The sequence below is a fragment of the Ixodes scapularis genome, unplaced genomic scaffold, assembly GCF_016920785.2.
Source record: "Ixodes scapularis isolate PalLabHiFi unplaced genomic scaffold, ASM1692078v2 PGA_scaffold12__126_contigs__length_90152505, whole genome shotgun sequence".
NCBI lineage: Eukaryota > Metazoa > Arthropoda > Arachnida > Ixodida > Ixodidae > Ixodes > Ixodes scapularis.
The window spans coordinates 50,103,825-50,119,790 of NW_024609838.1; positions in this window are offsets into that span (position 1 = coordinate 50,103,825).

Consider the following 15,966-nt stretch of genomic DNA (forward strand, 5'->3'; position numbering starts at 1 on the left):
AAAAGATTCGTCCATTGTTGAGGAATACCTCTATCGCAGACCCGACTGCGTAGAAAGATTCATTTTGATCCTCAACTTTCTAGCGAAGGAAATACCCCAAATGATTAGGTCGAGTGAAGTGCCTCTTGAAATGACTCAAGAAAACGACACTTCCTACGCGGCCTCTTCCCACTGTGGCATTTGCAATGAAAGCTTTAGCAAGAAAATGAAAACTCGCGACCACGACCACATGACGGGAGAGTATAGGCGGGCGCTTTGCTCCCAATGTAACCCAAACCATCGAATCAACAAACATACCGTTCCACTCCATAGCGCACAACCATTCCTATGACCTCAGCTTCTTTCTAAATAAGCTTAATTTGTTTAGTTTAAGGATATTAACATACTCGGGAGCTCGTGCCAGAATTTTAAATTGTTAGAGATAGGCAGCCTTTGCTTTATTGACAGCCTCGCATTTCTTAATGCAAGCCTGAAAACGCTCGTGCAAAATCTGCACTCTAAGGGAACCCAGCATTTTTGTTGCCTTCGGCAGTCCTTTCCCGAGAACATCGACCTCCTTGCCCGCAAAGGAGTGTTTTGTTATAATTTGATTACAAGCTTTGAGAGTTACGAGGGTCAAAGCCTCCCGACACAAGAGGCCTTTTTTAAAAAGTTGACTGGGAGTGGGGTGTGTAAAGAGGACTACGAACATGCCCAGGTCGTTTTCGATACCTTTGGTTCGAAGAACCTCGAAGAATACAGTGACCTGTACCTAAAGACGGACTGCCTCCTACTGACCGATGTTTTCCAAAACTTTAGACGGTGGACGCTGGAGACGTACGAAATCGAGGCTCTACATTTCGCATCATTACTGTCTCTAAGCTTGTCCTGTGCGCTGAAACAGTCGAAAATAAAACTGCAGCTAATTGACGTTCCTAACACCTATCTCATGACAGAACAGGGTATTCGCGGAGGGATTACCCAATGCACAACCCGCCATGCTGTCGCAAATGTTCCGGGAACGAATACGTTTAACCCGCAGTACAAACCGTCTCAAATTTTGGACTTGGATGTAAACGGACTGTATGCGGCGACAATGAGAGATGCCCCGGCAGTGTCGGACTTTGAGTGGATGAAGAAAAACGACATTCTCTGCCTGAACATTGATGACGTTCCAGATGACGCTGCGACGGGCTACATTCTGTTGGTAGACCTCAGATATCCTCACGACTTGCACGATACTCATTCTGACTTTCCCTTGGCCCTGGTGAAGCAAAGCGTTCCCTATGATTGGTTGTCCGACTATCAAGAAAGTCTCATTGACAAGTTTAAAATGCCCAAAGACGAATCCACTACGAAGCTGTTGCTCACACTTCACGACAAAACGAAATACGTTTTGCACTACCGGATTTGGAAACTGTACATCCAGTTGGGCCTAGAGGTCACCGAAATTCACCGAGTCCTCAAATTCTCGCAGCGAGCGTTCTTCAAGGAGTTATTGATTTTAACCACCAGGCTGAGACAGCAAGGAACCAACTCCTTCCAGACGAACCTTTCCAAACTGTTCATGAACAGCATATATGGCAAGACGATTGAGAATGCACGTAAACATGGACACATTAAACTGTGCGTTAAAGAGGATGACATACTGAAAATGCTTCAGAAACCGAACCTGGCGCAGTTTCGAGTACTTTGCTAGCAGGCAAAATTTTCACGTTTGGTCCGAAAGTGATCCAAATCAGGCAACCACTCTACGCAGGGTTCTCGGTTCGTGAGATATCAAAAATCGTAATGTACGACTTCTTTTATAATCAACCTCGTCGTGCGATCCGCTCAGCGAGGGCTCTTTACTGCGACACCGACTCCTTCTTCCTACACCTTCACGGATCAGACGTAGACGACAAACTGCTCCAACTCCGAGACGCAGGCTTGGATACATCTGGAAATCCATAAAGTCATCAGCTCTTTTCAACCGAAAACAAAATGAAGCACGGCGTGTTAAAAAACGAATATCCAACTACACACTTGGTGGCTTTTTGTTGCTTGAAAACAATGCTATACAGCTTCAAAACAAGCAGCAACACGTGTTGCGGAAGAGCCAAGGGAGTAAAGAAATTGGAGTCTCGCAAGTTGACCTACGAGCTGTACAAGCACGCTCTAGAGACGAAAACTTTGCAAAGAGTGACTCAGCATTTGATTGCTCGAAAACTTAACAAGAAGAAAAGTATCTCGGTCGAAAAGATTGCTCTCAATCCGTTCGACAACAAGCGATACATTTGCAGCGACTGGATTACGACGCTTCTTTTTGGCCATAAGAGCGTTTTCGGAAGCGAGCGATCTGACTCCTCCTCACACGCCTTGTAAATATTTTGGACTGTGCCGCAGTCGCTCACGTTTCCCACCGGTGTGTCTTGAAACTTCTTGTGTTCATTTTTGTACAATTCGCTAGTGTACGAAAGTCGGATCCTATCTCCCTTCTCCTCTCACGCCCTGACCTCCTTGTAAACATTTTTTTACTTGTATCGCGCGCGTTGCTGTTATTCCACAACTTGTTTTTTTTTTTTTTCCTTGGATGTGTGTTGATACTCCTTGTGTTGTAGATTTTTGTGTAAAGTGTTTCCAGTGGTTTCTTTTGTCGCGTGGAGTGATTTTAAAATCCGTATCTGTACTTATAAGTGTGCGTGTTTTTAGAGCGAATGATAATAAAAAACGCGAAACATCATATCTGTCTCGTCTTTAGCGCGTATGAATGCGACCACGCTCTGGTCCATTTCCCACAATGCTCCGTTCAGCAGCTGCAGATGACGATAAAATTAGCGAGAGATGACGTGAGCGCGAAAGATTTTACTCCATCTACCAAGCTGGCGCTAAAATTAGCGAGAAAATATCGCGTGATAATGGTAAAAGTTCACGCCAGCAATAGGATTCAGGTGCGCACCATATCCAAACAGATTCGACGACTCACACGCATTGCGCGCACGCGAAAATACGGATGGGCACACCTTAGGAAGACGCGCAGTTCAGCTTTTCAGCAACAGATGGCGTAAGGTCAGACCCACGACGCAAGATGTCATTCATGCCTTTACAACAAAGACGCTTCGCAACAAAAGACACGCGCCATCTATGAACCGAGGTGTCAACTGCGCACCGATTCAAATATCAGGTGACGTTGGTCACATGACCCACCGGGAAAACACGCGACAATGCATTTATCGTCACTCGGCGACATATATGTGTCGTCATGATGACAGTGCACTTTCCCGCCTGACAGGTTGCTCAATAATCCTGAACTCTTCCGTCATCCCTGTAGAGCCCTCCGGTGAATGACTCAGCAATTCCGTTAGAACATCCAAGCGTAGCGACCGCTATAACACGTGATCTGAATTGCGCACTCGACGTAGGAAATACTAAAACGATTTAAGTCGTCAAAGAAGAATTGTGCTCGTAGCTCAGGCGGTAGAGTATTGAACTTCTGAGCAGAAATTAGCGAGGTCGATTCCCAGCCGGCCGCGGAGCCTTTTTTAGCGATTGGAATGCATTTACGGCAAAGCGATTAAAATAATGTCATATGACCATGATGTGACCGCAGCGCAGCGCCCTCTGTTCGATACAGCACGAACCCTGTGTGACATCACGTGAGCGCCCTCTTTCGGACACATCTCGAACCCTGTGCGACTTCACGCCAACGTCCTCCGTCGAACGCAGCTCGAACCCTGTGGCATCACACGTGAGACGCCCTGAGCGCCGCAATTTAAGTCCTTTAGCGGCTTCTGTCGAACGAAGCTCGGACCCTGTGACATTACGTGGTTGTTATCAGATGATGACCGCAGCTGTCAACACCTGGTCAACCTCTTTCTTGGCAATGCAGTGGGAGGTACAGGCCCGCGCTCCCTCTCCTATTTTGAGCGCTGAATAAAGTTGTGCGCGGGCTCTTCTCCTTTCTCAAATGTTAACCGAAAACGGGAGGCACGATTTTACGCTGTAAAACCCACATTCTAAACTCAAATGCAAAAATAACAGCGTCTTGTTTCTGCGTACGGTGTCCCAAAATTAACAGAAATTACAAAGAAAAAAAATATCACTCAGATATAAGCTATACTCTATATTTCGCAGCACGCTAATAACAGATTTTTTGTTTCGCGAGGGTTGTGTACATGTAACAAAAACTGTACCATTTCTTAAACCATTTAATCATAAATGCAATTCAGATGCGAAGATCCCCAAAGCTGAAGTTAAAAAAAAAGAAACGCGAATCTAACAAAATGATGGCAACACATGGAGGGGTTCTGGGCTCGAAACTGCTAACGACTTATCATATCGGAGAATAATAAGAAAAGAAAAATATAAGTAATAGCGTCTGCGTCTTTGAGGAATTTGCAGAACACTTAGGTAATCGAACGCCCCCAAGGTGGCAAACAATTCACGACTAAGTAATTAAACATTTGTTTCGGGTGTTAAAAAGTGTTTTAATGTATATTTTGTTCTCGACGTGGGCGTCGACGGACATAGCGCCGCTGCTTGCGCCCCTCTCGAGGTGAGCACTATTTTTTACACGTTGTAACGACACTATATCGCACTATTGACTCGTATATTTGGCCCGCGTCCAGCCTCGAGCGAGCTGTTTTGAATGTCGGTGATTGCAAGACAGAACAACGGCGTAGCAATCGCGACATGAGAACCGACTGCGTCTCAATCTGGCTGACCGCGCTCGCTCTGCTGAAATGTGACCTCTGGAATTCCGAGCACAGTTTGCTCACTGGAGTTGCGAGAGGCTGCTTTGTCGCTGAAACCTTCCAAACGCCTGCGAAGCCGTTCCAGTGATTGGCGCATCTCCCGCGCAGCATCGCTCTCTAGGCCTGATAGGCCAAGAGAGCCCGTAGCATGTGCTGCGGTTCATTCTAAGTTGAAGCAGAGCAGCCGCGAAGTAAGTGAACCGTTGCAACAATGCGTGATGTTAACAATAAACAGAGACAAACTATCTCGGAGGCTTTTTCAGTTTCAAATGTGGCGCTTAGAATCATGAATGCTGTAAATGTCATGGAGGGATCGATTTGCTGACACTAATATTGCGTTCGTTCGGCTCGCTCATTAGACTAATGAACTGATCTTTTGATTTTTGAGACTTGCTCTTTTCTATTAAGCTTCGTGACAACATCAGTCGTTGCTTTGCACACTGAATCTTGCAAATCCAATAGACTAGGTTCAAAACCACTCCGTTGTAGTTTTGTGGAATCCTGGGGCCAGTGAATACAGTGAAGTCCCATAAAATCCTTAAATGTTGGTGCCCGCCCGCGTGTCTACCCTGGTCGGCTCGGACCAAAAAGAGACAAGGGGCGCCAAGAAAATCCCTTCCCTGGCAGTTCCGTGTAATTCCGGTGCCCGTGAAATACAGTGAGACGCCATGCTTTGAGTCCACCGAATTCCCTGGGCAGTCCCGGTCCAGTCTACTATGGCCAAGGTCCAATCTTCGTCCCGTAGCTAGTGTAAGCAAGTGTGCTGCCTGGGGTGTACCACGTTGTAAACTCCGTCATCAAGAATCTATTCAAAATAGAACACTCCAATTCACACCTTAGCCCTCAAATCAGTATTTTATAAAGTTTGCAATTAGTTTTAATTCATGAATAACTTATTTAATTAGAGCGTCTACCTAGCAGTCTTTTTATCAAGACGCCTTCTTACAAGAGTGATTTTTATTGCCTAGAGTACTTCATTCGATTATAAAGCTCGGTTCCAGAAAACGAGGCACTTCGATACCTTGCGGCAACACAATTTCAATGTTGGTTACCCATTGGCTAAGAGATGCAAACGTTGGTCAGCCTAAGCCAATCGATTACCGATGATGGTAAGCCGTTGGCTAAGGCAGACCACTGTTTGCCAGACTAAGGCAATCAATTACCAACGTTGGTAGGCCAGTGGCTAAGACAGGCAAATGGTGGCCAGCTTAAACCAATCGTTGGCCAACGTTAGTAACCGATTGGCTCCTTTACAGTTTATAATTCTACGGGCGTTGTCACTACCGTAGTCATTACTGCAGTTGTCGTATTTTGTACGCGCTTTGAAGTCATTTTTGGGCACGCAGATATAATGCCCCAGCTTCTTCTGTTATATGTTGCTTGATAACCTTAGTTTGCAGACTGGAATGCGCATCAACTTGTGTCACCTCCTACCTCAAACATAGGATGTTCGAGATTTTAATTCAACGTGCTTTTTCATTTTTGTAGACATGTAATTGCCTAATGAATCGCTTGATATTTGTTTTAAGGTTTTATTTTTTGCGAAGAAAAATATTAGTGCTTTTACTTATTTTAGTTTTGTCCGCTTCGGTGCAAATTACAGGCCGTGTTTTGCGGCTCAGCAAAGCGGGTTGGTTTGAGATTTTTAAGATCACATACTGCTGGCAATACACCCGCGTAGAGATACTGGGGAGGCTGGTGGAGCTTTCGCTGTTGAACCCTGCGCCCCCCCCCCCCCCCCCCCCCTTCGAGGTGTTTCCTGGCTTCGTCGCTAAATGGGTATAAGAGAGGAGGCACTATCATTTTTGCCTTATCAACATACACACAAATCGAAGGAAGTGTGCATTTTGTATTTCGTGTAGAGTTTACTGTGCATAACTATCAGTTTTGGGATGACGCGCGTTAGTTATAGTCGGTGACTGGTGGTAAAAGCTCCTCCCATCTCTTTCCACTTTTGCAGAGCGAAGGATCGGGAGGAGGCGTTCTCCTCCAAAGCGTTTACTTTTCATCTGTCACCGACTACGGCGTTTGTCTTCGTGGTCATTCAAAATTGCTACCGCTCGCAATGCACGCTGCGTTCTAATTCAGTTTGCTAAGTTGCTACGCGTGTGAAAACAAAAAAAAAACGATTGTCCCCTCCCCGCCCCCCGGAACCATAGCTACAGACTTCTCTCAGCGTGCGCGATCAGCACATTAAAACATGACCGCATCTCCACGTGGTGAATGATATTGATTGGGGTGAAGCTCGGGCGGTGCTGATGATACTGATTTTGTTCATACGTAGTGCTGATGGTGCTGATGTTGCTGATTTTTTTAGTGCTCATAGGTAGTGCTGAGCTCCGGGTTGCGTTACGGGTTGCGTCTGCGTAGACGCTGAGCCGCAGCATTCCGAGCTTTTTGACCTTTTGCATCCATGTCAGAAATAGAATCTGTGGTATGAAACGTGGTTATATACGCACTTGAGCATTTGACCGCAGCGCCCTCTCGTCTATAAACGTTGAGCCAATGCATGCAAAGTTTAACGCGATTATATGCGGATTTGACCGCAACGCCCTCTCTTGTATAGACGTTGAGTGGCAACATGCAACGTTTCATCGATGGCATTCCCAGCTCTTCAGTTACTACCAAATCTCAGAGCCCCCTACCTGTCCCGCAGTCGTGGCCGAGTGGATAAGGCGATGGGCTAGAAATCCATTAGGGTCTCACCGCACAGGTTCGAATCCTGTTGTCTGCGGAAACATTTTTTTATTTTCTTAAGAAGGCAGATGGGATGGCAATCGATGTGAGCACGGACGCCGGACGGACAAGGCTTGACACTAAGCAGCTTCGCCCCTAAAAAACTAAGCCATTAAATTAAAACGTTGGCAAGCCACTAGCGTATACAGGCCAATGTTGCCCAGCCTAAGTCAATCGATTACCAATGCTGGCAACTGATTGGCTAACATAGACCAATGTTGGCCAGATTAAGCCAACTGATTATCAATGTTTGTAACCAATTGGCTAAGACAGGCCCATGTTGGCCAGCCTAATCAACAGATTGCTAACGTTGGTAAGCCATTGGCTGAGATTGGCCAATGTTGACCAGCATAAGCCAGTCGATTGCCAATGTGGGTAAGCCATTGGCTGAGATAGGCCAATGCTGGCCCACCTAAACCAATTGATTGCCAACGTTGGTAAGACATTGGCCAAGGCAGGCCAATGCTGGCTAGTATATGCCAGTATACCACCAATACTGGTATCACGATGGCCACGCTGGCCCAGCATTTGGAAATTAATTTGTCAATTAAATTTCAATGTTCGCGCTAAGTCGTCCGCTATCTGAGAATACGTGCAGTTGGATTTATGGATGAATTAAGTTCCTGCAGTTTTCGAGCTGTACAAAAACGTTCTTGTTACAATGAAAGACATTACATCGGAGTAAACATCTGCTCACTACATTTAGCGATGTCATTCGGCGGTGTTGCGGAAATCATTCTGCGGTCTTTATGAAGCCTGTAAAATCAAAAATAAAACAATGTACCCGAACAAACCACACCGGTTGACTTAATTTGTTTTTCAGACTTTGTATTCCGGGTTTCATATACATGGAATATCTAGTAGGTGGCGCCCCACTATGATCACCTTTATCAACGTCCCTAATCAGGCGCAATAACGAGAAAATTGATATTATCTTAAGAAAGACGAAACGTTACTGCGAACTGGTTAAATTGGTACACATTTATTTTGAAAAGCTGGAGACAACGGACAAAAGACGGGGACAACGCACAAATTGTTCGGACCTGTTGCAATGATTGCCGTAAATTCTTTAATTGGAACATTGCTTTTAAACAGATAAATAGGGTGTTAATGAATAAATTTGAGGCAATTAGCCTATTTTTATAATGATTATCCCATCAACTGTTTTTCGAGCCTGATAAATGCATGCAAAAACTGACACTCGTCTAACTCTCAAGGATTTGTTTTATCTTTAAAAAATCAAGCTCCCATGGCATAAAGAGCTGTGCACTATTGCTATACAAAATGAATCCCGATTGTATCTTAGAGATGCACTGAAGTATCTGTAATTTTTTACGTTATACATTTACCGGACGTATTCATATCTCAGTAGTAAAATATACAGACGATGTACCGCTTGTATCGCGATACTATGCCAGGCGCGTTCCATTTATTCACAAAAAAAAACATACCTGTCCGATGTTTACGAATTAAAGACTACCTCTTTGTCTCAAAAAGTTTTAAACTTTGTGAAACATGAATCCGCCCCATAACTCGCTCAAGAGGGAGAACGCCTGGTTAATTAGTAAATTGCAAAAAGTCCCCATCCATTAAATAACTACAGGACAAAGAGCAACGGTGGTTGAAGAAATGTCGCAGAAAAGAATACCGCAATCAGCTTCTCCAACAAAGCTCTTGACTCACTAGACTTTAGTAAAGGAGCGTTAGTAGGTAGGCGTAGTAAGAAAGAAACCACCAATGATTGATAGTAAAAACCTTGTGGCAGCACTTCTTTTTCTTTTTGTTACAGCATGTTCTCTGGAAAGGCTGTTCAACCTCCTCAACCTGAGTGACACACACGCAAAACCAAGTTTATTTCGGGCAGCCGCCTTTTGTAATTTATGGGAAACTATCGTTGGCTTGCAGTATACACATGAGCTTCAATGTAGGCGATAACATCTTTTACCGTCATTCGGGATTAGTGAATAGATTAAGAGTTTGAAGAAGGCGCACATGAATTAAACTAACAAGACGTGATGGACACGACCCCTCTTTTATTAGCCTTCACCAACGACTGCTCTTCCCCACAACTACCACCCTTCAATAAAGAAAATTGTTTGTGTCTGTATTTCGCTAGTCATTTTTTACTTGTTTTTAGATGTATCTCTGGGATATCCCGTTATATAAAATACAACTACACATAAGCATTTTTGTCCCATTTATCGGAGCAGTTGTAGTCCGCAACACTTCTTCGAATTATATCTGCCCAATCCCGGGGCATACTGAGAGGTAATCCTTCATACATAATCGTAACTAGGCAATATTATTCTGAACCAGTGAGATTCATAAAAAACTCAGAGATATTTGAACCCTAGAGCATGCAATCCGCTGCCGGACGTGTTTTTTAAGCCCGAAGTTTTTATTTTTTTTTTTGTTTTAACTTACCATTTAGATTTTATTTAGTGTTACATGGTTCTGTTGAAAGAGAGCGCAAGCAGCTGGACTAGATATGACATCGCCTCCGACGGTTGCCTGCGGTAGCACGGAACTGCCCGCTGCGAGTGATACTTAGTTCAGTACACTCAGTGGGCAGGCGAGTATTCGTGCGGCGAGTTGTTCTTAGTTTAACATACTTTGCTGGCAGGAGACCGTCGCTCCGAATCATACGTAGTTCAGCATACATAGTCCGAACCCGACCATTGACGGCAAACTATACTTAGCCTAGCACACGTAGTCCGCAGGCCACCTCGATGGTGACTAATACGTAGTCCAGCATACCTAGCCTGCAGGCCATCGCCGGTAGTGGACATATGGCGAAGCAGGGCACTCTTTTCGGAATTAACCAAACTGTAAATTGGTTTTATTAATGTCGAGTAACCAGAATACATTTAGCGCATATTTTGTATACTGATGTATTGAAGAATTATTTTAGATTAAGCTATATTTATGACTTTCTGCGCAAAATACAGATACGTATTATGTAGCAACAGCGTAGCCTCATTTATTTATGCAAAATATTGTGGCAGTCCCCTGCCTAAAAATGTCACATCATGTCCGACCATGTGCAGGATGTTGTTTTAGTAGGGCCAAAAGTATGAAAGAAAAAAACTTGATTGTTTTAATTTGATGCGACGGAGCAACAGGGCGTGGATTCCTTCGGCCTGCTCTTGCGTCGCGCTGATGACGTCACTTGTACCACGGACACTTGGTTGGAGGAGTCAGCGGTGGCCGAAGGGATCGCCGTCACCTGTGGTCTTTGACGGCTTAGTTTTGGTTTCAGGCATTGCAAAAGGAAAATATTGCCGCGCGCGCCGCCGGCCAAGTAGGCAGCGCGCGCGTGGCCTAACGGTTATCGCGCCTGCCTGCCGCGCGAAAAGCTAGGGTTGGATTCCCGAGAGTTACGCGTCCTTTTGTTTATTCTTGCAGTTTATTGTTCTGGTGAATTCGAGAACTCTGTCGCCTGTTCGAGGTGCGAATGTTCTAGTCGCCGAACCTTCCAGGTCGATTGTTCCAGAAGCCAACGCGTGTACATAAGGGGCTCCACGTGGCGATCTAGAGTCAGTTTCGCCCCAGCGTTCGACTCTGCTGTTACGCCGAATTCGACGCCCGCGATGCTCTGTTATTATCTTTTGTACCCTTTCGATTTCGGCACACTTTCGCCACATTAAACGTTTATTTCTTCCTGTTTATTTATTGTTTTTTGGTCACCACCCATGACTTTTTGGTGGAGGTGCGGGGCACGCATGTCCATTCAGCGCACCCCCACGGGGGTCCGCAGTGGAAGTCCGATCCCGAGCCCCCGAGGACCCAGCGAAGAGAGGACCGAGACCCGAGCAAGTCGCCGCAACCTCGGCCTACCCACGGAACTTCGACCACTGCCGCACAGGACAAAGAAGCTACCGAAGCCAACGATGAACACCACGTCGCAGGCAGACGGAACGCCACCGACGTCCATTGTCTACGTGCAGGCCCCACCAAGGACGCCGCCGAATTTCAGCGGCAGTTTTCATGAAGATGTGCACGACTGGTTAGGCCAGTACGAACGCGTCGCACGGTTCAACGGATAGGGTCCTGAGCAGAGCCTGCAAAATGTCTTCTTCGCTCTGGAAGGCACTGCACGCACTTGGTTCGAGAACCACGACGCGTCAATTTTGTCGTGGCAAGACTTCCAGGCGGAGCTTCGACGTACTTCTGCCAGCAAGCGGCGACGTCAGTGGGCCGGAGAACTTCTTCAAGCAAGAAGCCAAGGGCCAAACGAGAGCGTCGCAAGTTTCGTCGAAGACGTTCTCCGCCCCATGAACCGCGCCGACCCAAACGCTCCTGACGAGAAGAAGCTGCGGTTCCTGATTCGAGGGGTGAAAGAGACCATCTTTGTAGGCCTTGTGCGGAGCTCGCCTATCACCGTCCAAGACTTCATCACGGAGGCAACAAACATCGAACGTACCCTTCAAACACGGGCTGTCCATTACCAGCGACTTGCCGGCATCGCTGCAATCTCGACTTCCAGCTTCAACAGCATGAACCTCCGCGAGATTATCCGGGACGTCGTGCGGGAGGAAATCAGGAAGCTGCTACCTGCTGCCACAAGCCCGGCTACGCCCTCAGTTTGCCGAGATTGTCCTGGAAGAACTTCAGCAGGCGCTGCAGAAAGAAGTTCTTACCAGCGCCACTACAGAACCACCAAAGCCGAGCTATGCCGCAGCTACCCGACGACCACCGCCCCCTGCTCACCCGTATATGGCGCCACCTCGACGTGACCTACCAGAGCCGCAGACTTTCCGACGTCGGGAAGGTCAACCCCAGCTCGTCCGCACTGAACAACCGGCGCCTAGAAAGACAGATGTCTGGCGCACGGCCGATTTACAACCGCTGTGTTATCACTGCGGCGAGGCCGATCACGTCTACCGGAGGTGCCCGTACCGACAAATGGGCCTGCGAGGCTTCGCGCCGAGCGACCCGCGACCTCGCCTTGGGGAAAAACCAAGAGACATCGAGGAGCACCTCCGACGACCTCTGTCCCCGGTGCCGACTCGACCCCGACGTTCCAGTTCGCGTTCGCCTCGACGTGCGCTTTCGCCCTTCCGCCGCTCTCGTCGGGAATGCCTGTCCCCCCTATCTCGTCGGGAAAAGTAAGTGCGGCAACGCCTGGAGGTGGCGTTGCCGAAGACGTCTAAAGTAAAGAGCCTCCAATAACGCCGGAGCGCTTCCACTCTCCCGACGTCACCCATCGCAACGAAGACCCTGCAAAGGTGTCCGACAACCTAAATGTTGTTATCGACGGCAACGACGCATCGGCACTCGTAGACACGGGAGCAGACTACTCAATCATGAGTGGGAGGCTCTCTCGCCGCTTTCGAAACGTCACGACGCCCTGAGGAGGACCACAAATTCGAACCGCCGGAGGACACCTTATAACGCCTGTCGGAAGTTGAACTGCTCGCGTCGAAATTCACGGCGAAACGTGCCCTGTGAAAATCGTCGTTCTACAAGACTGTTCCAGAGGTGTCATTCTCGACATGGACTATCTGTGCGAATACGGCGTCGTCATCGACTTGGGTGAGAGCAGATTGACGCTGCGGAAGCCTGTTCCGCCTTCAGAGACACCCCGAACAGCGTCACCCACCGTCCGAGTGGTCGCCGACTACGTGAAACTGCCTCCTCGATCAAGTGTTCTCGTTCCTATCGCGGCCTATACAGCTACCTGTGGCGAAGTTGTCCTGGAAGGCCACCTTCAATTGCTCCTGGAAAGAGGAATAGGCGTCGCAAGAGGAGTAGCTGAACTTCAGGATGGGCGGACTGTGGTCCTCGTGGCCGAACTTCCGAAATGAAACTCAACACCTCCCGAAAGGTGCAGCCGTAGGCCACGTCGAGGCACTTCAAAACACCGCCGAGATTGCCGTAATTACTGACGAAACCTTGCCACCTCAGCAAGACAGTAGGTCGCCAGCGCAGCTCGACATTGACCCTAAGCTTCCGGGCCCTAAACGACGGCAGCTGCTTAGCCTCCTTGACGAATACCGCGACTGCTTTGCGACGTCGTCGAAGGTAGGCCAAACCGCCGTTGCGAAACGCCGCATCGTTACCGAGGACGACGAGCGCCCTGTGCATCGATCGCCGTTCCGAGTCTCCGTTGAAGAAAGGAAGGTAGTCCAGGAGCAAGTTCAAGAGATGCTGAGAGACGAAATAATTAAACCTTCAAATAGTCCGTGGGCCTCTCCAGTCGTGCTGGGTAAGAAGAAGGACGGAACGCTTTGGTTCTGCGTGTACTATCGGCAGCTGAACGCGGTGACGTAGAAAGACGTCTACCCACTCCCCCGCATCGACGACACTCTAGACCGGCTCCGCCACTCTCGATACTTCTCATCGATGGACCTGAAGAGCGGCTACTGGCAGATCGAAGTCGACGAACGGGACAGAGAGAAGACAGCTTTCTTCACGCTGGATGGGATTTACGGGTTCAAGGTGATGCCCTTCGGACTATGCACGGCGCCAGCAACTTTCCAGCGTGTCATGGACACCGCACTGGCAGGACTGAAGTAGTAAACCTGTCTCGTTTACCTTGCCGACGTCGTCGTGTTTTCCAGCGACTTCGACGAGCAGTGGCGACGACTCCGAGCAGTTCTCCAAGGCATACGGACCGCCGGACTCACGCTGAAGCCGTGAAAATGTCGGTTCACCTATGATAAACTGAAGTTCCTAGGCCACGTGGTTAGTAAAGAAGGCGTCCGCCCAGACCCTGAGAAGACTCGCGCCGTCGCGGCACTCCCAGCGTCGAAAGACAAGAAGGTCGTGCGAAGATTCCTCGGACTTTGTGCCTGCTATCGACGCTTTGTCCGAGATTTCGCAAGGATTTCCGCTGCGCTCGCAGACCTCACGAAGGACGCCGAGAAGTTCAAATGGGCCGAGGAGCAGCTGCAGGTATTCGACGAGCTGAAGCGAAGACTCCAGACTCCTCCTGTCCTAGGACATTTTGATCAGGATGCGGAAGCCGAGATTCACACGGACGCTAGTAATGCAGGACTTGGAGCGGCACTGGTTCAAGTGCGAGAAGGCACCGAACGAGTCATTGCCTACGCAAGCCGGACGCTGTCCGAATCTGAGAGAAATTACTCCACGACTGAAAACGAGTGTCTTGCGGTCGTCTGGGCAATCACGAAGTTCCGCCCGTACTTGTACGGTAGCCCGTTCCGCGTAGTCACAGACCACAGCTCTCTCTGTTGGCTTGCGGACCTCAGGACCCTTCAGGACGCCTCGCTCGATGGAATCTCCGACTGCAGGAGTTCAACATGACTGTAGTCTACAAGTCAGGCCGCAAGCACAGTGACGCCAACTGCTTGTCCAAGGCCCTTTCGGAACACCTTCCGGCAGCAGCGACGACAATGACGACGAGTGCTTCCTAGGAGCGCAGCACCTGGAAGGGCGCGGGTGTACCGTGCCCCGTGCTTTCTCACGAACCCTGCCAACGTTCGCCTTTCGACAAGGTATACTCTGCAAAGAGAATTTTGGGGATAGCAACTCGCCGTGGCTGCTGGTAATCCCGGCCGACCTTCGAGTGGATGTCTTTCAAGCGTGTCACGACGACCCAACGTCCGGACACCTTGGTTAAAGCCGGACACTGGCCCGTATTCGCGAAAAGTATTACTGGCCCAATCTCCCCAAAACCTTCCACCTCTACACCCGATCCTGCCACGAGTGCCAGCGACGCAAGAAACCGCCAACGAACCCGGCAGGTCTCCTGCAGCCCATTCCTCCTCCAGCTGCACCGTTCCAGCAGATCGGAATGTATCTACTTGGCCTTTTCCGCCGTCGGCCCTGGCAAACCGGTGGATAATCGCCGCCACAGATTATCTCACGCGGTACGCGGAAACGAAAGCCCTTCCTTCAGGTACTGCTGTTGAGGTCGCCAAGTTTTTCATCGAGTCCATCGTCTTTCGGTGCGGCGCTCCCAAAGTTCTGATTACAGATCGCGGATCATCTTTCATGGCACAGCTGACCCAAGAAATCCTTCGTCTCAGCGACACCAGCCATCGTCGCACCAGGGCGTACCTCCCCCAGACCAACGGGCTGACGGAAAGACTCAACAAGACCATCGCCGTCATGATTTCCATGTACGTCAACGCGGAGCACAAGACGTGGGACGAGGTATTGCCGTACGTCACCTTTGCCTGCAACACGGCCGTGCAAGAGACCACCGCGGTTACATCCTTTCAATTGGTTCATGGTCGCAAAGTGACGACCATGCTGGACGCGATGTTACCCCACGAACAGGCTGTCGACGGAAGCGACGACGCCCAGGTGGATGCCCAACGGGCAGATGAAGTCCGTCAGCTCGCCAAACACCGGATTAAAGCCCAGCAATGTGTCGACACCGGCCGCTACAATCTTCGTCGTCGGGACATCCACTTCCATCCCGGAGACAGAGTATGGGTCTGGACACCGATTCGGCAGGCGTGGTCTCAGCGAGAAACTCCTGGAGCGGTATTTCGGACCCTACAAGGTACTTCGTCGACTTGGAGATCTGAACTGCGAGGTGATGCCC